This window comes from Odontesthes bonariensis, chromosome 17 (genome assembly GCF_027942865.1).
Source record: "Odontesthes bonariensis isolate fOdoBon6 chromosome 17, fOdoBon6.hap1, whole genome shotgun sequence".
NCBI classification, from domain to species: domain Eukaryota; kingdom Metazoa; phylum Chordata; class Actinopteri; order Atheriniformes; family Atherinopsidae; genus Odontesthes; species Odontesthes bonariensis.
Genome location: NC_134522.1, coordinates 8,226,032 through 8,249,589, shown reverse-complemented (window position 1 = coordinate 8,249,589; position 23,558 = coordinate 8,226,032). Strand labels below are relative to the sequence as shown.

The window sequence follows — 23,558 nt, the reverse complement described above, 5'->3', positions numbered from 1 at the left end:
TCCTGTTCAACAGAATGTTAATAACAGCATAATTACTTAACTCAATTGATTTGATAAAGGGTAGAAACTGAGTTTTTTTGTCTTTGGGATGCACAATTTAATTGTGACACATAGGCTAAATTTCTTTTCGAACCCCATCCCTGCCGGGCCTTTATTACAGAGACACAGCTGTAAGGTACCTGTTAAGTTTGTAAGTTGTATGTTTTATAGCAGGGAAAAGCATTAGTTTTACATTGCATCTAATAGTTGATTTTTTTTTTTTTTTAGTCAAAGTCAAATTTATTTGTATAGCACATTTCATGTATAAAACAATTCAAAGTGCTTTACATAAAATAAAAGCATTGCAGCAGGGAGTGGAAGAAGCATTAAAGAAAATAAAGGGAAACAAATAAAATAATTAAAATGAATTTTAGACAAACTTAAAGGGGCACTAGGTAGCATTTTCACCTAAAATTATAGCCTTTAGGAGTTTAACAAAGGTTAAACAAGTCAATAGTAAGCGAATGAAGCCTGTCTTGCTCCCAACAGGGGTCTGTATGCTGAAAATCCCATATGTAACTTCGGCAGGAGCGACCCGCTTCTGAAGTGTCGTGATGCGTGAGAAGAGTCGTTTGTGTTTACGGCACTTAGCTAGGTACTGTATGCTAGCTGTAGTTGTAGCTATGTGTTCGCTTGCGTTGAAGAGCCAACACATTTCATACTCTGCCTTTCACAGACTGAATATGAAACGTTCGATGTTGGCACTTCCCATCTTTGTGAAATTTCTCCAAGCGTGATCTTGTTCATCTACCATAGTGACCTGCGTTTTAGATCGTAAAGAGATAGGTGATGACGGTGCTCTAGTTCCTCCTGAGTTCGAGACGTAGCCTAGCTTCAGAAATACACGGACTGACCTGATTAGAATAAGAATAGCGTTTTGATCCGAACAAGAATTGTTATCTACAAATGAAAATTGATTAATTTGTGATTGTAATCGGAATAGTGTAGAGCTAGTCTGCGTTTATTGCGGCGTGTATGTTGGTAGTGCCTGCGCGCATCTCTGTCTAAGATGTAACTTTTGTAAGTGTCTGCTAATACAAAGGAATCACTCCACGAATACACCATGATGAGGGAAGAATCCCATTCAAGATCAGCAACAGTCCATCCATACATCCATACATCTATTATCTTCCACTTGTCCGGGGATCGGGCCGCGGGGGCAGCAGCCTGAGCAGAGCTGTCCCCGGCCACTTCCTCCAGCAACAGTATTATAGCATATTATCTTGAGTTCTCTCTACAGAAAATCTCTGATTATAGTATCTTACGTGGGCAGTCTACACTTGTGAATCAGATGACCTAACTGTACTGACTAAATAACACAACGGCAGCATTCACCACGATGTTTAGTTAGTGGGTGTGTACAGGTGGGCATTTTTACGACAGTGTAGAATTTCAGTTTGACCAATAGAGATCGCTATACTGCCGCTAAACTACCTTGTATCCCTTTAACTTAAAAGAGAAAAATTTCAGCTAGAAAATACATATCTTAATAGTTAACTATAAGTATTTGTCAGTTTTCAGTCTAAAATTCCAGTCGTTGGACTTTTAGCTCTGGCTGTAGTTGTGCGAGTTAAGTTTCCTGCGGATTAAAGGATATAAGGGGTGTGACCCCTTTTCATCCAAATAAAGTAGGAGCTAATCCAGCTAAACTCAGCTTGTTCACAATGTAAGTGACATAGTGACCTATGTTTTCTGATCCCACTGATCTATTTTTGGTGTTAGTGAGAATGGCTTTAAAATATCTGAGATAAACTGCTGTGAAAATGTTTTAAGTGAAGACCTAAATACAGAGCCCATGGAAGAAAAATTTGCTCAGTGTATTTTGTCTTGAATTCCATTTAAATGGATGAATGTAACCGAGGATTTCTTATAGACAATCAATCCGTCACAAGGATGGCGGTTTGATCCCCGGCCCTTTAGTCAAAATGTCATTGGTGGAGATAGTGAACACCTGGTTGATTGTTTCTTCTGTGCTGCAGCCGTGGCTTTTTTTTTTTCAGAGGAGGGTGGGACTGATCACCTGGTAAAAGTGGATTTTACTCTGAGGTAGATGCAGTGATCAGGTGTTTGTGAATACTACAGCAGCATCATTGATGTCAGTGTTCCTGCTCTTGACAGTGCCATTGTTTTCTTCTCGACTTTCGTGGTTGTAGAGTAGCGGTAACCTTCACGTAGCAGCGACACCTCTGTGACGGAGAAAATTGCAACTACTGGCGCATAAGTTTCAACCTCTTGTTTGAGCATGCACATGGTGACGGTGGAAAGAAAAAAAACACCTTTTTAACAGGAGGAAACCTCCAGAAGTACCAGAACCATCTGCCTGTTGTCAGTACAACTATCGCACTTTGGAATGAATCGCAGCATCAAAATTAACATCAGAAAAAGTTGTAAATACAGCCAAAGTCCTACCACCAAAGATTCTATTTGAACAGTAAACCGCTTTTGAAAGGTGTAATTAGGGTATATTAACACAGAGTTATTTTATCTTTCATTTCTGAAATATATTCAAAATATTTCCTTAAACTGGCAGTGTATCACAAATGGAACAGATTAAAGAAGAAGGATCGCTTTTTCTTACCATTCGGCAAGTGAAAATAAAATAAAACTGATTGTAGCTTCTGTGTTAATTCTTTATTTTGATTAATGGTATCAAGCTTGTGAGAGTTGTCACTTTTTCTCAAATGAACTTCAACAGCATATATTCAGTTGTAGAGCCTCATTATCACACAGTGGTATATTTTCTGATTATATGGTATACAGTGTGCTAATTGTAGTGGCTGAATGTTGAACCCAAAGTAGTGTCACATATCTTCTAATCACTGCTGTGGATGATAATTAAGAATAAAATTAAAGGATTGGTCTTCAGCAGTTGTCAAACAAATGCTAATGATTAAGCCTGTAAGGTGTGCCTTGGGTCGGTTGTAAATTTGTTTGTCAGCAAAGCTGCCTTTTTTTTTTTTTTAACGTCAGCTCTTAATAAAATGGAAACAAGAGTTTTCTCTTGTTTCCTCCTCATTACTCTCCTGCAGTTTTTCCTCTGTGCGTGATTTAGCTGTGTGTTGTGATGCTGGGGCTGCACAGAGGGGTTAGGAGTTCCTCATGGCTCCTTGTTTTGTGTCACCCCTGTGTCACTTTGGTGCAGAGCTGATCAGACAACAGACGGTAAACATGCTGGCTGGGTAGTGTTTAACCATCATACCATGGTTATACTTAAGACTCATGTTGTAGAGTCACAAATGGATGCACAGAAACTGGGTTGTTGATTGTGGTAAGTGTGACCAAAAAGGGCTTCTTAACACCCTCAGCTTGGCTATTGGCCCATAAACCATGAACTGTAAATTGAACTCTCTCTGGCTTTTAGCTTGGCACTTGCAACATGACCTGACAAAAACCCTTTCAGCTTAGACTTGTGCAAATGCTTGCAGAGCTGAGATGTGCCCTGGGTCGTACGTGCCTTCCACAGATTTGTATGATGTGTGATCTAAATGAGTCCACAGGCTTTTCGTTAGGTAGTGCTGACGAGCAGAACATGAAAATCACATTAAACCCTCCATGAGTCATCGTCAATGTGTACGGCTGGCTGTGCAGACAAGTATTAAAATCTCCCCATGGCAGCAGTTTGGAACACATACCTTTGATCATAAAAGTTTAGAAATGCGGTAAACCATAAGCTGGTGTATCTGTTTCAGTCAGAAGCGCAGGAGGTGGGAGTGTGTTTAGACAGGCCAGATATAAAGCATTCATGCTGAGTAACCAGAGAGACATGAGCAGTCTCTCTGTATTTCATTCTGAAGTATTCAAGGAGATTGAAGCATTCTTAAATGTTTCATCTTGTGTCCAGTCGCAGTGTCTTTGCTGTAGCTCGTTCTAGCAGCCTTTCCTCAGTCCCCTCACAGATGCAGTTTGACGTCAGTGGATTGTGTGAGAATGCAGAGCGAAGCTGCGATGAGCTTCTTTACACCTGAGGGCTTTTGCGTCAGTATGTCACAGTCACAGTGTGGTCTGTTAGACTGTATTAGATTCTGTGGGGAAAATGAAATAATTAAATGCATGAAAGTGTCTTTTCGAAACCCAATATGACAACGAGCTTCTTTATTACTCTGCATTTAATAATACATCATTTGATTGTCTTTTCTAAAAGTGAACAGCTGCAACAGCTCCCTGACCAATACAGAAATGTTTCACCTGGAGCTCCCACTGTTCAAAATGAACCAAACTGTTATAACTCTAAATGCTTCCCATGTGGTAATGTTTGTCAGGCAAGAAAGGGAGCTGGCAGGTGTCCTAATGAGCTTAACGTCAAGATAAATCTGCTCACTGACTAAGCCTAGCTGGCCAGAGTGCTGAGTATTTGTTTGCAATGTAAACAACTGATCAATACTCCAACATGCCTACCTACGTGGTAAATGTAGGTACTGTTAGACACGTCCTTTGAACAGTGTGCCAAAAAACTTCACTATATAAACTAGATGAACCATGGACTGTATAAAAATGAGGGATGTACCAACCCCGATGGATGACAGGTACAATTATCTGAAAGGATCAGATAATTGGCTAAATTACAATAAGAATGCGTTGAGCAAGGGTAATTATCCTTGGATATATGGTGGTGAATGAACCGGATCATAGGCACAAAGCATGTCATACTCCGATACGATAGGTGGCGCTGTAACCCATTTCAACTATTGCTAATAGAGCCACTTCCGGTTGACTCCTTCAACACCAAACTCAGGCATTCGAGAAAATGACGAATGAAGAGCAAGATGAAGCTACGTCCCTCTATATTTAGTTTGTGATGAGCTGCTTGTTGCACAAACGCGATGCACAATGGCGCATTCTCCATCGCGGTGTTTGTTTCTTTCCGACGGCGACAATAGTAATATCGTCTCTTCTGACTTCCGGTTCCCGAGAACTCGAAATCTCAAGCATGCGCAGAACTCAAAGTCGAATTAACCACATGCTTCACCGTCAACAGGCACGTTTAATTTGACTTTCAACCGAGTTATCTGGGGGTCTTAATCCGATCGCGAGTAACTTGATTTGATCCAATTTCTTATCAGATTAAGGTGTCTATATGCACTTAATAACTCAATCTTATTGTAATAGCCAATTATCTGATCCTTTCAGTGCCATGTAACCCCACTGAGTGTATCAACCTGCCAATCACAAAGTAGTCCCAGCTGAGTGATTAACCCCCTATTCTATATTTTACTTTAAATTAGACAAGAGCTGATTAAAAGAACATGATATTCCATATATTTCTGACTTATTTTTGCAATCACCGGAGTCACGACTACTACTGGCCATTTGATAGAATGCAAGTTTAGGGTCCAACTGCATTTATTCAAGAGATAAGTAGGAGGTAATGACCAATATGTTTGCAAATAACCACCCAAAAACATCACAATACAGTTCATACAAAGTCGGAACAGACAATTGTCTGGAAACACACCCTTTCCCTTTCCCTTTGGGGAAGGTACCATCCAAATGGCCCCAAACACCCATATTGATCAGCTTTTTGACCACTACTACTTGATATCTTAGAAAATAGGGTTTTGGTTTGGTTTAGTTTATTTATGGATATAGGAAGACAATGGGTATCCAAGGGATTACATGTAAAAGCGTAAACACTTATTTCCAACATGGTCCCTGATGGGAAAACTTGCAAAACGGATTGCCAAGGGAGGAATTGGGAATGGGGCTATAAACCGGATATGATTTGAGATAAGATCAGATGGACCCCCTTGTTCGCTGACTTGCAAGATGGAAGCTCACATATTTTAGCTGAACACTGAAAACAGTCTGTGGTCAGAAAATACTCTGCTGCTTGTGGAATCAATCAAAAAACAAGAATTCTGCTGCAGAATTTATTCTGTTTATTTTATAGTGCCAGTTTACAACAAAAAGTTATATCAGGGGCTTTTACATAGACAGAAGTTAAACAATTCAGTATGAACAAGCACCTGGAAACAGTTTCAGAAAGAAATAACCAAAATGACCAAATAAACATTCAATAATCTGAGATAAATCCATTTCCATCAAGTTGTATATGTGGATGTTATATGTGGTTAATTTCTGCACAGATGTGGTCCAACCAGAGATTGCAAAACTGGTAATAACTGAGAAAGATTTTTCAACAGATGTAACATCCATAGAACAACAATTGCACAGCAGGTTGTTAGAAATACAAATCATCCTTTAAACTTTTCTGTTTACTTTTTGCAGTTTTTAAGAATATTTATATAGTTCCCAAATTTGTACACCTTTAAACTTTAGAAGACGCATGTTTAGCAATTCGGTAAGGCAGTGGAGGGACAGGCAACATGAGTGAGTTAGCTGATGTGTTTATTTGCCACCGCAGGTTCCCAGCAGAAATCTAGGAGGTCACACGCATTGTAAGTCCCCATTGCATATAAAAATCAAAAACACTCTAAGATGTTGAGTCACTGGGTGTTGGTTGGATCCAAAAGTTCAGGCAGGGTTTTGGAGGAAAGTGTGAAAACCATTTTCAGTCATATTGCAGTTCACTTAACAAGAGGCCATCGTGTAATCTTTACACATTTCTTATTGTCTTATGATGTAAATGGTTTTTGTTGTGATGGGGAAAGTGAAAGCGACTGGGTCATAACTTAGCAGGTCAGGAAAAGGACGAGGGTAAGTTCTTTAACGTGTGTCAACACACTCGATTCGAATAATCAATTTGATTTCTCAGGCAGCTCAAACCAAATCGCTGTTCTTTTGCAGAATTCACCAAAGCTCGACTGTACAACTTGGTGATATGCCGGAGAATCATGCAAAACACTTTTGTTCATTGCTAGATTGAGAGAAAGAAGGGACAGTAAATAAAAAAATGTTGGTGCCATCTGTAAGTTCACAGGTTAATAATTGATGAAAGATTCAAGTTAACTCCAAGTTATACATTACAAACTCAAGTTAATGGTAGGTTTTAATAATGAAAATGCAAGACTCTAGGTGAAACTACATATTTTATGTTGAAAACAGCCTGAAAATGGTCCCTCTCTCAATTTGTAGGTTTAACACTGAAGCTAGTTTATCAGCAAAGCAAGATTTTAGGTAATATGTAGTTTCAGGGTGTTGCAGATATAGCTCAGCTAAGCTAATCATAACTTTGATAACCGTCCATTATCTATACCGCTGAATCCGTCGATCGAGTCGCGGGCGGGCTGGAGCCTATCCCAGCAGTCAATGGGGGAGAGGCGGGGTACACCCTGGACAGGCCGCCAGTCCATCGCAGGGCCACATAGAGACAAACGAGACAAACAACCATGCACGCTCACACTCACTCCTAAGGACAATTTAGAGATGCCAATCAACCTAACATGCATGATTTTTTGGACAGTGGGAGGAAGCCGGAGTACCCGGAGAGAACCCACGCATACACGGGGAGAACATGCAAACTCCACACAGAAAGGCCCCAGCTGGGTGTTGAACCTGGAACCTTCTTGCTGTGAGGCGACAGTGCTAACCACCACACCACCGTGCAGCAACTTTGATAACAGTAGTAATAATAATAATAGTAAAGGTACACTAAGTTGAGCAGTTAAAGTAAGTATTGCCTCTGAATAGATGCAGGTGACTCTTACATACACCGCCGTCCAACAAAAAGAGTAGGCATACTGCATGGAAGCATGTGGTGGATCCAAAATTAAGCTGATGTTATCCGCCAAAACCAACTACCTTTTGAAGGGACAAATGTGACAAACTAAATATCTGCTCTGCAGGACAGTGATGCATTATAGTATCAAAAGGTGAGCACAAGACGTAAGAGATAGAACCAAGACAGCAGCTGGCCAGTCAGCTCTGACGTTAGCATAATAGCATTTAGGTCTCCATAAATTATGTATTCCCAAGAGAACATATATGGATGGCAGTGTCATGCAATCATTGGCACAGCACTTGGCTCAAGATGAGGCTACTAGGTGGGTGAATGATGCACGCTGCAGGCACCATCCTGAAAAACATGCTGAAGTAATTTGCAAACTCAGCATGACAAATGTGCACCCTCAATTATAAAGCTGACCCAAAGCTGGATGATGGGGAGCACTGACGACAACACTGGGTTCATTGCTCAAAGAGGTACATGTGTTTAAGTGGTTTACCTACATTAACCATGTAAGTGCTGTTAAATATTGTTACACCACCAGGTTGAAACCTTTAACATACAAAAAAATATATATATTTTAGACTAGTAAATTCCAGAACATGTGGTTCTAGCATATATGGTTCTAGAATGGCGCCTTTCCCAAACATACAGAATGTACAGTTCTGTGTAATGCTTCACCTCTCTTCACCATATCTGCACTCACTAATCAGCCTTATCCAGTCCACCTGGGTGTTGCCTGATTGCTTACCTGTTTTCACCTGTTCCTAGGTTACTTAAGCTCTTTTCAGTGTCCCTGCCAGATTATCATTAGCCGTGTGCCAAGTTGAAATCCAACGTTCTGGCTGCGATTATCCCAGTTGCCGTCTATCCCTCGTGTTAAGTACCTGACCTTTGCCAACCTGTGATTTGACCATTGCTCGCTTCTGACCCTGCTTCTGGATTCTGGACTCATTATCTCTTCTCCTGCCCTCAAGTTGTGGCTGCAACCCTGAAACTCTCTACCCACCACTAGTCATCAACCCTCAGTACAAATAAAACTGTTTTCTACTGCTACTGCTGTGTGTGGCGAATTTCTGGGTTCTCCCTGTTACCCGTTACAGCTCTGTATTTTTGGTTCAAGAATCTAGTGGCAGCCTGCTGCAGAAGCTCTGGACAAATTGTGTGTTGCTTTGCATCTTCTTGACATTTTCTAATGAGCTTTTTTACTGTGGAAACACAGATTTTAGAAACATTTTCTACACTGGTTTGGATGCTGTTCTGCTGGCACTTTTCTCTACGTCTGTAGTACTCCATAACCATAGCGACAGTAAAGTCATTTGCATGTACGAGCAGGTAATTGAGATTTCCAAAGTCTAAGTAATTCTTGGACTAAGATCTATAATGCAGGTAAATTGGATAGATGACATCTAGGATGCAGAGCAGAAAAATGAGAAAAAGGAGGAGGATGTTTAAAGATGTTCTCCCTTGATCATGAAGTGAGAAAATACTTTATTTATCCCAAAGGGAAATTATATTATTGCAGTATTTTTTTCCTTATTAAATCAATCATTGTAAGCTTTGTTCATGAACATTTATTGCTGCTGGCAGGAAGGACATTTTGTGTCTTTTTCAGCAAATTTGAAGAAGCTTTGAACCAATCACACAATTTTTTTCAACATAATATTATGAAGAGGATGGTCAGTGTTATTCTTTATGTTCACCAACTTCTTTGAATCTCTGGCTCTGATGCTGCTGCCCCAACAGATGGCTGCAAAGCATATTGCACTCTCCACAACAGACTTGTAGAAGGGAACAGCACTTCGGTACAGATATTGGAGGACTTTAGCTTCCTCAAGAAGTACAGTCTCTTATATCCTTTTTTGTAGACGGCCTCAGTGTTGCATTACCAGTCCCGTCTATTGTTCAGTTAAACCCCCAAGCACCTCCACCTCTTCACCTTTGATGGAGACAGCGTTTGGCTTACCCCTGGTAGGCTACTCCTAAAATCCACAATCATCTCTTTTGTTTTGTTTGTTTTTAAGATGAGTTGATTGTTCCCACACTATGCCACAAAGTGATTGATCAGCTCCCTGTACTCAGCCTATTGTGCATCTCTGATAAACCCAACAACTGCAGAGTCATCAGAGTTTTTCCGTAGTTGACAGGACTGAGTTGTAATTAAAGTCTAAGGTGTACAGATTGAAGAGAAACTGTGAGAGTACAGTCCCCTGCGGTGCTCCTGACCACCCTCTCAGTTACACAACCCTTCAGTTTCACAAACTGAACCACAAACTGTAGTCCATTTGGTAGTGGAGGTATCCACCGGTATTTTCTGCAGCTTCTTACATGGCAGTGCAGGCTGTATTGCATGAAACGAACTGGAGAAATCAAAGAACTGAAGATTCTCACAGTACTGCCTGCTTTGTCCAGATGAGAGTGGGCTCACTGAAACAGGTCGATGAGGCATCTTCAACACTTATTTGTCACCTCTGAATAAGATGCGTGTGACCCTTATATACACCACGTTTGAACAAAAATAGTTTGGATGCATTAAGTAGACCCAAAATATGCTGCATAGTAAGATTTTGGAAACAATAATCTATGACTGCAAATGCAAAAAGCCTATGATTTATATATCTGTAAGTATTGACTCTTTAAAGCTAATACTGCCAAAGCTTTAATTGTGGTCAGGATTCGTTGCTTTCACCGCCGCAACCCGGGTTCGATTCCCGGGTTCGATTCCCGGGTCAGGCGGCTGTGGCTTAGTGGTTAGAGTAGGTCGTCCAATGACTGGAAGGTTGGCCGCTTGACTCCCACTTAAAAAGGTGGTGAAACTGACTGCTGGAGGGGTGTCAGTCCACCTCCTTGTACCGTACCCCCATGCTCCCCAGGCGCTGTGAATGGCTGCCCACCACCCCAGTGTATTGCACCTGTCTCTATGAGTGCAGAGGACATTTTTTGTATGTATGCATGACATGACAATGAATCTGATCTTAACATTGCCTTTAAAGGACTAATTTGCTGTAAATTCTGCTGTATCATATTCAAGCATTTAGTTCCCCAGGGGCAGAGATGAGGATGTGTTATAAATTATGAATTTCCATGAGAGCATATATGGATGGCAGTGTCAGGCAATCATTGGCACAGCAGTTTGCTCAAGGTGAGGCTGCTTGGTGGGTGAATGATGCACAGTGGGGAAACCAGCCTGGAAAACATGTTGAAGTGATTTGCAAACTCAGCATCACAAATGGGCACCCCCAATTATAAAGCTAACCCAAAGCTGGATGAGGGGGCAGCACTGCAGGATGCAACAGTGGGTTAATTGTTCAAAGTGGTACATGTTTTAACTTGTTCAACTAAAATAACCATATGGTGTTAGAGACCTTTAAAATCTAAAAATACTAAAATTGTATCCATAAAAAAAGCTACTGTAAATTGACTAAATGTTTAAATGTTCCTAAATGTTACTTAAGAAACCACTAATTAGCTAACAACTGACTTTCCAAGGCTAACGTATTGCATAGCAACAGTAAACAAGGGGCGGGGCTTGGTAGGGAGATTACAGGAGCGTCATCATCATTCATTTATTATTTCATAATAAGTTTCTGGATTCAAGTCAAATTGTCTGAATTAAGAAAATCAACAAGAACGTGACTATGACTTAATTTGAACTTAATTAAAAGGACATACCTACCCAGAAACTGCCATGATATGCAGCTAAGTTTAGACCAACAGTCCTGGGGGAAGAAAAAAAAATACCACTGATTAACATTTGTCATCAACACTGTGTCAGTATCTTGAAACTGAAATGACACAGTCGGAGAAAGATATTAGCCTCTTTGAGTCGCACAAGGCCATCTATATTTCCAATGGCTCAAACTTCACAAAGTCCAAGACAGCCATATCTTCCCAAACCCAAGCGAAAAATTAGTGCTCATACGCAGAAGCAAAAATATTGATAAACTAACCACCACTGAGATGCATCACGCCTGCCTCAGATAAAAAGAAAGAAAGCGGAGGGAAACAGATTGAAGGCAGCTTACTCCCCTGCCACCAATTTCCACCAACACACTCCATTTCATCCCATTACAGAAATTCAAACAAGCCACAGGTAGATTACATTACATTTTGGATTTTACTCCCATGCCTCCCATTCAGCCCAGCAAACATAGTTACACTCCGCTGCCACCATGAAGAGAGATTTCAAAGTAAATATGATGCAATAGACACAGGAGATTTTGGATAGGACCTCTTCTGAAGACAAATTTAATTTGTAAATAATAAAGAGTAATCAGACATTAGTGATTAATGAGACAAAATTGGCAGTGGCAACATTAACAGTTAGGTACAAACAATGACATTATCAGATAACATTAACAACTTAGTAAATATAACACCGTCTTAAAGCAAAACGTGAAGTAGCCACTAAATCTACGAATCTTCCGATTCGGATCCAGAGACACGAATCAGGAGATGTCCTACCAGACTTAAGAATAACTCCACACGTAAACATGGTAAATTTTGGTGAAATTGTCACAAAGGATGGTTATTTTGCATTTCCAAACACTTGACTTGGAGCTGTACACAACTGTTAAACTAAAAATGATAGTTCCAACATGGGCGGCCGTGGCTAGAGTCGGTTGTCCAACAACTGGAAGGTTGGCGGTTCAATTCCCACTCTCGCCACTCAAAAAAGATTGGTGGAACTGATAGCTGGAGGGGTGTCAGTCCACCTCCTTGTCATGGCCGAGGTGCCCTTGAGCAAGGCACCGTACCCCCCATGCTTCCCGGGCGCTTCATGGCTGCCCACCGCTCCAGGTTGGCATCTGTCTCTGAGTGTGTGTGACCCTGTGCATGTGTGTGTCAACAGGTGCCAACCTGGATGGGTTAAAAGCGGAGGACAAATTTCATGTGTATGCATGTATACATGACAATAAAATCTGATCTTAATCTGATCTTAATCTAACATCCTTACCACATGTTAGATGTAGACTATAACTTTACTTTGATGTAAATAATAAATCAATAAAATAACAATCAATGCTTGTAATTCACCTAGTTTTTAAGTCAACTGATTAAAAAAAATTGCTAAAAAGTTGCAAAGTTAAGGTTAACATAGTCACTTATTAAGAAATTCAGCGTCTTATTGTAGTTTCTTTGATTTCCCCCTGTAAGAAGTACAAAAACACCTAACTAATATACTGATTCAGTTGCAATACATAATGTAGTGCAGAAGCCAAAAGATTTTTAGGAGTTTTACAATGATTTTTGAACTTAAATAAGAAACAACAATGAGAATTTTCTGAATTAATGCAATCACTTGGCATTTTTGCAAATACGTATCCAAAACAAAATAAAGATTAGTTTTATTTACTCATCTTTATTAAGCCAGAATCATTAGCCATGTTTCATATGATTGTAGGTTTGCATATCTCTTTCTTATAAGTCATTTGGATGTGTGTCTTGATACTGGGGAAAAAAAAGGAAAACAATTCAGACTATACATTTTCATGTAAGGTAATTTGATTAATTTCAATGCAGTCTGATAAAGAGAACATTTGTTAAATGTAGATATTTATTGTGAATTTCAAATGAAAACAAACCACTTCCACAGATTTGTTTGCTGCCTTTGAATAAATATGTTAATAAAACACCAGCGAATCCCAGTAGTTTTTGTACTTAAAACCACAGTCAAAAATACGTGTGATCTCATGGTATCTTTTGCCTCAGCTTTAATAAATGTACAGTTTCACATCATTATCAACCACACTTTAAGCTGGTGCATCTTGAGCAATATGTGGGGTAACAGATGTCGTAATAAAGGCTGAGTTGTTGGTCCAATCCAAATTTGCTTCCTTCGTATCTCAACGAAATTACTTGAATTGGTGTGCAGACTAAGTTTATTTAGCCTGGCGACGCCATCCTACGTACTTCCGCCCAAAGATTTTGGCTCCGCACATAGTCTGGCCCAACCACCGTACCTCGGTTCGCTCAGTGTTTCGCCAATCAGCAAACAGTTGAGAGTGGTGACGCAGAACTCACCCGCGGAGTCCATTGTAGTCCATGTAATTGTAGTTCAACTGCAGCGGAAATAAACATGATGACGGAAGAAGAGACGCTAGAAGCTACCCATGAAGTTGTCTCAACTCTGGAGAGCATTACACATTTAGAACAAGAGCAAGAGGAATGCCTCGTCAATTTTGTTAGTGGCAAGGATGTCGTAGCTCTCCTTCGGCGCATAACCTACGTCATTTCTAAACATTACTGATTGGTTAAGGGAACTCCAATGAATTTAAGTTGCTGAGTAAGGTCCCACCCTCCATGGGGACGGATTCCTCTTGGGTTTTTCCAGACTGTTTGACGGAGTCAACAGTCGGCTTTCGCCCAGGCTAAAGTTTATTGGCACTCCACTAAATCTCACTTTCATTATCTGTAGGATCAACAGAAAAATCTCTATGAACCAGATTTTAAATGCAGAATCAGGCCATTGATTGTTTCATGGTGAATTTAATCAAAACTATAGCCTGGGAATTTCCATGCTGCTTTGCGTGCAATTTCATTCTCACTGCAAAGTCAGCCTGGAAACCACCGCCCTCATATTTGCCTGAGTTTGGGAAACAATCACAGAACGGGGGGGGGCAGCAAGACGATGACGACGTCTATGCCTGACACCGAAGCTTGTAGAGTCTTAATCCAACATGGCAGCGGACACAACGTTACCGTTCGATGCAGCCTTAGAAAGTGTTTTAAGTAGCTTAGAACGCAAGTTTACTTTTTTTTCTTCTTCTTCTTCGTCGAATTTCAGTCGTCATCTGGTATAAGTGATACAATTGGCTATGAATCGCGCGCAAAGCAGCATGGGAAGAACCCAACGCCATTTGATAGACATTCGTAGCGCCCAATAAACGGTTCTAGGCATTCGTAAACCACGCCTCAAATACGAGAAAATGCACACCTAGTTCCCAGACCACCATCTCATCGAGATTGTGGACGCGTCAGCCAGGCTATCAAAACTAGGTTCCTGCATATAGATTTTTACAACATCTTTTACTTAAAATCGTGTTCCGATTCGTATTGGTCAATCTTTGTACGACTGTGTATAAAGGCAGTAAATGTGTTGAGTTTAACTCTCTGCCACTTGAGAAAATACATTAAAATATACATATATGTAAACAAAATAGCACACACATCTAAATGCAGATACACATCACTTTGATGCTACGTGGAGAGACAACACTGAGCTGCAAACAGTCAGGCTTTGGACAGGTCCACTTTTCTTTTGTTTAAAATAGAAGAAGCCACACAGATGTCTGAGACCAGTGTCATTTCTCATTCCCTCCTGCTCCGTGTCTCTCTTTCAGGTGAAAGAGTGAACGGATGAGGTGGAAGACTCCCTCCTCAGCACGCACACACACAGACGGTGCAACGTTCGTCCGTGGGAGGAGGAGGAAGACTTGGGATTGTTTGTTGCCCGCAGGAGGAATTCAAGGTCAATGCACGCTTCACTCTCACACACACATTCTGGCTTTGTGTAAATAAACAGAGGGAGAGTCTTCTTAATACAAACAGCCTGGAGAAAAGAAGTGAGAAGATGAAGAATGCTCTCCATCATATATATGAATAAATACTGGGGAATAAACATGAGACTAATAGACTGATAAGAAATGTTAAACGTAATAATTTAACGGACACTTTCCAAATGGTGTTCTCTTTTCTTCTTCTGCCCTTCATTTGTTCCTTCTCTCCTTCCCATCCTTCCTTCATTCTTTTTTCCTCAGCTTATTACATTCCTCCCTTTCTTTTCTTCTTCATCCCCCTCTCCCTGCCTCACCTTCTCTTTCATTTCCTCCAATCTGTTCTTCTTTCATTCCTCTATGAATTCCATCATCGATTGGTTCTTTATATGGTTCCTTCCTCCATCCTGTTTTTTTTCTTTCCTCCTTCTGACCTTCATTTTCTTGTCCTTCTGTTGATCTGTCCATCCTTGCCATAACCCCTTTACCACCTTACTCTTTCTCTTCCTCTCTTCTGTACTTTTTTACTTCCTTTGCTTTCTCCTGATCCTTGCACCATGTTGTCTTCCACCTTTCTTTTATTTTTCCTGTTTTTCTTACTCATGTTATAATTCTAATTTCACGTCTTCCTCTTCACTGCTCTTCTCTCATCTTTCTTTTATCCTTTTAGTATCTTTTGGCCTTCTTTTCTTTTTTTTTCCCAATCTCATGTGGCATCTTTGCTTACTCTTATTTTTTCCTTTTGTATTCCTCCCTCATATTACTTAATCCAATCATCCTTTAAGCCCGTCCTTCCTGTCTTCTGTGCTTTTCTGTGCTTTATCACACCTTTCTCCCTTCTTCTGTACTTTGTCCCTTCACTGTTAAGTTCACTCCACTCTTCCTTTTGCTTGTTGTTGTTGTCCTTCTTTCTACCCTGTATCCCTCAGTAACATCTCTTATCTCCTTAAGAAAATCACTTATCAACTCTTCCAAACAAACGATATATTGTCCAAGGATTTTTACCCTGTGAAGTCTACACACTAAGAGGAATTTAGATTTTAATTGCTTCCCTATAGATCTCTGCCTCACAGAGAAACTGGGTTAATTGCATTAGTAGAGGGAGACACTTCCATTAGGTGCTGCCAGTCTAAGGTACTGCAGCGAGCGTGATGCAGTATTATATGTTATTTAGCCAGAGCTTGGGGAAGAAGGTGATAGCCTGGATGTCTGGCTGTTTCGTGTGGATGTTGACCTGTTTCGGAAAGCTTTTAAAGTTTCAGTCATGAAATAACCATGTTTACTGCATGCTTGACCTACATATGTCCTAGAGCACCAGGCACATGCTCAGTGTTGTGACAGTGCTGTAGGTTCATCACACAGGGCATAGTTGCTTTGAAGGATTAAAAACTTCCCTGGTTTTTACTCTCCTGATTAATTTTTAAGGGGAGTTAGACAGCTGCTTTTTTTCCCCTAAACTAAGCCAGTGGTGGTAACATGTGATCCAACATGCTACGAGAATCTGTCACATCGGTGGAATGAACTGTGCCCCTGAACTGCAGTCATGTGAGAAATAAGTACATCGTTTTTCACTTCAAAGGTTTCTACATGTCAGGACACAATGAAAAATAATCTGGTGGTTGCCGGGTCTTAAAATTGAGTTGGACAACAATATATGAAATATTAGACTGTGTCATCATTTTACAAAACACTAAACCAAAATGAAGAAACCACCATGAATTAAGAGCATAAGTAGCAGCTAAATGCTGCTAATCAAATCCACTCGATCACTTGATCACTTGATCATCAGTAAGTGTGAACAAAAAGCAGAAGTTTTGTCAGTTTGCTGGTCTGCAGCATTCAGCTGTGTGTTAACACAATGCCAAGGAGGAAAGACATCAGCAATGATCTTAGAGAAGCAATTGTTGCTGCCCATCAGTCTGGGAAGGGTTATAAGGCCATTTCCAAACTATGTGGAGTCCATCATTCTACAGAGAGAAAGATTATTCACAAGTGGAATACATTCAGGACAGCTGTCAATCTTCCTACATCTCAGACTCTACAGGTTAGCATGTTAAATGTTAAAGTTCATGAGAGTACAATTAGAAAAAGACATGAGAAAGCCTCTTCTCTCTAAAAAGAACATGGCAGCACAGCTTAGGTTTGCAAAGCTGCATCTAAACAAACCACAAGACTTCTGGAACAATGTCCTTTGGACAGACCAGACCAAAGTGGAGATGTTTGCTCATAATGCACAGCAGCACGTTAGGAGAAAACCAAACACAGCATATCAGCACAAACACCTCACACCAGCTGTCAAGCACGGTGGTGGAGGGCTGATGATAAGGGCTGGTTCTGCAGCCACAGGACCTGGGCACCTTGCAGTCATTGAGTCCACCATGAACTCCTCTGGATACCAAAGTGTTCTAGAGTCAGATGTGAGGCCGTCTGTCCGACAGCTAAAGCTGGGCTGAAACTGGCTCATCAACAGGACAATGATCCCAAACACAGCAGCAGATCTACAGCAGAATGTGTGAAAAAGAGAAGAATCAAGGTGTTGCAATGGTCCAGTCAGAGTCCAGACCTCAGCCTGACTGAGATGCTGTGGTGGGACCTTCAGAGAGCTGTGCAGAAACCAATGCTGCAAACCTGCAACTTTGTAAAGAAAAGTGGGCCAAGATTCCTCCACGACCATGTTGGAGACGGATGATGTCATACAGAAAACCATTACTTCAACTTATTGCTGCTAAATGTCGTTCTACAAACTATTGAATCGTGGGGTGTTATTCTACACAAATTGCTTCTGTTTAGTTTTTGTTAAATAATGACAAAGTGTAATGAGTCATGTGTTGTTCATTTAAGTCATATCTAACAAATCCAAAGACCGGTGCTTTTTTTTATTATTATGTGCTGACACCTTAAACCTTTTTCATGACAGCATCTCCAGTCTTCCCTTAGTCTTTATTCATCCTCATTCCTTTTCTCACCCACATCTTTCCTTGCCAAGTTCTTTCTTTAATGTTACTTCTTCCTTCTTGCTGTCCTCCTGCTATTCCTCTAAGTTTTATCTTGTGGCTCCCCACTCATTTTTCTCACTTCTGCTTTGCTTTCTGGTAAATGTGGAGAGCTCTTACTGCGACGATAATAACTGGTGATGAGGTTAGGGCCCTGACATTCCCCTCAGGACCGATGCATGCTGCACACACCTTGTAGAATATTCTACGAAATGGAAAATTTCTGATTGAGGGTAATAACACCTGTTTTATAGGTTGAAAATCCCAGGGTACAGTGAAGGATAAGCGGGGTCAGCTGAAAACACATAAATTGCATGTCATTGTCGGGGATTCGTAGCGTTCATTCCAATTTATTTCAGACTCACAAAGGATTTGATTAGGTGTTATAGAGCTTTTCCATCCTCCCGAACAGTTCAAGAAGTGATACATTTTTATTCTGAACTGATCCTTGCTCATTGACTGAAGTCCTCACAGTGACTTAATCAGTCAGAGTATGACTTTGTTAATCATAAGGGAAAATGGGTGTATGCAGCATGGCTACAGTTTGCTGTGGGGTTCTCTGGTTTTACCCTCAGAAATTAACGTTAAGCGTGGCCTCTTGTCTAATGATGATACTGTTAAACCAGCTAATGGAAAAAATAAAGTGGGGATAATTAAAAATAATGGGCTTTGTGGTGTGTAAAGTGGTAGCCTGTAGTGTCAGAGCTAAACGAAGCCTCTCGTCTGTAATGATTGTCAGTGAGATCGAAATTCGAGCTCTTACAGACTTTTAGTGGAATCAAGAAACATTTTCTAATGAGATTATTCATCAATAAGTTAAATCTACTCAAAATTTCCATTTTATAGGTTCAGGCTTCTTCTGAGCTTCAGTAATGACTTGAAATTTTTTCGCTTGATTAATGAGAGTGCAGTTTAGACACCACCGTCAAACACTATCAGCCCATTAACAGACAGTTATCAGCAGGTTCGCTTCTCCACCTATATGGGTCAGTATGCTATTATCCTGTATCAGTACAGTGAGAAAGAACGCATCAGGATATGGAGGCACTTTTGGCTGAGTCAGCTGCTGAACTTTTAGGAGACAATGGTCTGAGTCTGGTTTATGACTATTGTTTTGCATTTTCAGTTGCTACTCATTCAGGTTAAAGTTCTTGGTTAGGGAAATATCAGGAGCTAAAAGTGACCCTTCAGATGACACCGGCAAAGATGTTTACATGCAATTATTCAGATGGCTGCTGGAGGTCACCTACATAATCCGGGTCAATTTCTTTCAATCAGTAATCACATTTTGGCTTTCTAATTCAAGCAGTTCAGCAAATCTGACATATAATTATGGCACTGGAAACTGATAATGGGCATTTCATGGGCTGATTATATTCACAGCAGGTGGCTGACATTGCACTCGGCTCATAAAAAAAGTTTTATGTAAATTTAAAGAAAATCTGAAATATTTATTGAAATGGTATTTTTAACTTTTAATATTAAATGTTCCAAACTTTTATTTAAAAATGTTTAAGTCTGCTGCCTTTAATACTTTAAACTGAACTAATCATTCATTCTTAGAAAATCGTTTAACTTAGCTTGAAATGTCTACAGTGAACACAAAATCTATCTTTAAACTTGGTAATACAACACGTCACACGTAGAACTTAATGCATATTTGTATTTTTGGGAGGAAGCCTGACATTGAGCAGATCACGTAGCTGAGCTGCTTGAAAAATATCCTGACCTGCTAGCTTAATACCCAACAGTCCTTTCGGAAATCAGGTTATAAAAAAAGAAACTGGCTTACTCCGTTCACAGTATTGAAAAATACAATAATTGTCTCCAGCCTCATTACTCCCAGTTTCCTTTGCTACTTGTACCTCTTGATAGCAAAGACATAACATCTGCCCAAAGAATCCTTCCTAAAAGTGATTATCACACAGCTGGAGGGGAAATAATAAGCTTTTAAAGGAACAAAATATAGTGTATATATAAGCGAGGTTGTGTATTTGCAAGAATATCACAGTGACAAGTTAATTAAGTATTGTGACATTTATAATAATTAATGTTGCTCTGGACATATCATGTTTTTTTTTCATCTTTTGAAAGATGAAAAATTAAATAGAATTTTTTTCAAATTGAAATTATAAAACATTTTTCTATGCTGGTTTTGATGTTGTGCTGCAGCAATGATTTCCGCTGGTAACTTGTTTACATGCGAGTTGAAACTTGCTCACTGATTTAGCATTTTCAAAGCACAAAAGAAAGCCTGGAAAGAGACCCCAAATCCAGATGAGTTGAAGAGGAGATGTCTAGGAAGCAGAGCAGAAACAAAATGGAGACAAAGAAGGAGGGAGTTTAAACTTTTTTCCCTTGATTGTCATGAAAAATGTGAGATTACTAGCAGGTAAAATGAAAGAGCTTGATTACCTGATGAGGAGGCAGCTGGAATGTCAGGAGGGTGATATTATTGGTTTTACTGAGACGTAGAGAGGTCTCAGATGCATCTCTCAGGTCCTGTGTCGGGTCTTCTTTTAGTTTCTTCAAATTTTTAAGGATACATAGAATACCATGTTGACATATGCCAAGTTTTCAGCTAATACCTTTTTGAGAATCACCATTTTTCATGGATCCAACTAAAGACATGGGCACTAATGACGTGTCTTTGTGACAGGCTGCTAGTGACAAAGTGCCTAAAGATACAATTTAAAACTGATTCAAGTTGTTTTTTTTAATGTTTGAATGATTCATAGGTCAGTTTTAAGTGGGTTGACATGCAAAAAAAACACATTCCTCTGAAAATGGTCAGGCACAAGGACTGAACTGAAAATGAGTGAAAAAGCAGCCAATATCCAAAGAAAATCTAAAGAATTTTCTTTCGAAAGTCTGGAGAACTATTGCTTGAGACCTCTTTAAAAGATTACATTAAAGTCCTGCTGCTTAGAAAAAAATATCTAGAAATGAAAAGAAAGAAGTACTATATACACAGGTGAAGGCATCCTTACTAAATGAGTAAATGTATCTACATTTTGTCCTTGAAATCATGTGTAATGCTCTTCCTTTTTGTCCAGGAACAGGCGTAGTTCCTGGAGCAGAAAAATATTCAGTCCGTTACATTGTTACAGACTAATTGATGTGCCAAATAATGCAATGAACCACCCAAATTAACACACACACATACACACTTACTTCTTCTTATGAATTTTAATAATAGCCAATGGAATATTGATGTGATCTCAATATGTCACTCCCCAACATACTGAGTGAAATGTAGCTCTCCTTTAACTGGTTATATTACAATGAAATGAGCTCAGACTATTTCATTAGATTCTTTCTCTACTTCTGAAGTCATGATGTTCTTAGACACATTCATTGGTAAAGCCTGCTTTTTGACTTGACAGGCTGACATTTAAGAGGAATTACAGTCAAATAAATTATATTTACTTCACAGTGGCTGTTGGACTGCTTTCCTTTTCCACTGTTTGATATTTACACCGCAGACATATTGAAATATTAATGCCACAGATGTCCAGGTGTACTCTTTGACCCTGATACTGAATAATTAGCTCTATCATGATCTAATATTTGAGATCATATTGCAACATCTCTTGGTTCAATCACAGCGGAACCTTCTTATCTTGGCTGGTGCATATCCCACAGTGGTCTATAATGTTTATTGTTAAGATGCACTTTAATGCTCCTCTATAGTACTTTACAAAAAGCTTTGCTTAGGAACACATTCGCTTTTCTTTTTCTTCTCAGTTTTGAAAGCACAAAGCGTGACAATTTTAACTGTATATACCATCATAAGAAACCACGACAACTATAGTTTTCACACTGTTTTCATTAAGCATGTTTATATGGAACACTAGTATAAATATTTGTGTTTGTCAAACCAAAACCTTATAGAATTATATATTTATAGGCTTATAGAATTCACGTAAACATGTTAGTCTGACTACAATCATATGAAATCAAAGCTCCTAAAATATGACAAACATACCGAAATGCAGTTGGGGGTTTTAATCAATCCTGGTCTTCGGCGCTGTTCTTGTATAAAACAGTAAAACATTCATTTATGTTTGTAACACTGAATTTCCACAAAAGCTCTTCTCTATCTATCTATTTTTCTTATTCTTTTGTCAAATTACTTAATACGTCAGAAAGTGTGACTCAAAATCAGCTCATTAATACTACTTTAGACTGTCGCTCTGTTCTAATAAAATCCTGATTTTATAAGCAAAATGTAACCAGAGAAAATCTCCATTCAAGTAACTCAAAGACAGCGTTTATCTGTACCGTGTAACATGTATAATTATGTCCCACAGAGAAGGTTAGAAGGTGCACAATGTCTTCAAACTTTTCTCACACAGTCTACAGCGTCAAACATGCATTACTTTGATCGTGAAATAGTTTACCCTCTCATGGTTAAATGGACAGGTTGATCTCTAACCATAACCTTTTCAACTGCAGAGAACCTCACTGAATGTAAAAGTCCGACAAAAGCTACCAAAACATTTAGTCTCTTTAGTGAAAAAGAAGGTGAATGTCACATGGTTATGGTAAGATCGTGGTTACAGTAGCCTATTCAACCAGATTGCCGTCCTCCTCGTGCTGCAAATTCAATGTGAACTTTAGAAATGCTGTTCTAATTGAAGTGATATTTTAATTAATTTAACTGAGTTTGACTTTATTTAACTGGCCTTCATTAAAAAAAAAAAAAAAAAACTGATTGGAAAAGAAAAGCACCTACTTTCTTGAGGTTATGTTGAGTCCTTGTCTCAACCAGCGAGCTCCAACTCTAATGCTTCCTCGTATCCAATATAGGACACACCACCTCCCGGATTGGGAAGGATTGTGATGTGATTCATGCATCACCTGATTACCAGCAACTGGAACATAAATCAGCATACATATTGAGAAATACTGTGTGGATGCACTGCTGAACAGACCATATTGTCAAGGGGCAAAAAGGCCTAGATTCTGTGACAGGTAGAAAATAGGACTGTTAGGCACCTGACCCATCTTTTTTTCCCCTTGCTTTTTAATAAAACTTCATTGTTCATTGTTTCCTCTGCTGGTGTATTTTTAGTGTTGGTGTGTTAAGAATGCTTTCCTACGAGAAATATAGTAAAATATATGTTCTGCTTTTTACACCACGCAAACAAATCCAGCTCAAATAACTAAACCGAACCCGACAGGCAAACAAAATCTGTTGCATCCCACAGTCATGCAGATTATATAAAGACTGGCTGATGAAACTGCGACAGAGATTTCTCTGTGAAGCATTTTTTAGCATCCTCTGAGTTTTGATCAGCAAATGTCTGGATGGTGACATCCTCGAATCGCTCAGCCTCCCGCAGCTGCTGTTTATGAACTCGTCCTGAAACTGTCACCGCGGTTGATGAACAGTAGCACAAGCCT

General features: G+C 39.7%; 1 protein-coding gene across 2 annotated transcripts in view; it reads left to right on the top strand.

Annotated features, from left to right (window-relative positions):
* The window catches only part of LOC142366479 (leucine-rich repeat and fibronectin type-III domain-containing protein 2), a 167,487-nt gene that overhangs the window by 42,146 nt on the left and 101,783 nt on the right, over positions 1-23,558 (top strand). For both annotated transcript variants that reach the window (XM_075448375.1, XM_075448374.1), the window contains exon 2: positions 15,004-15,131. The gene's annotated coding sequence lies outside the window, so the exon portion shown is untranslated. The remainder of the gene's footprint in view (positions 1-15,003; positions 15,132-23,558) is intronic.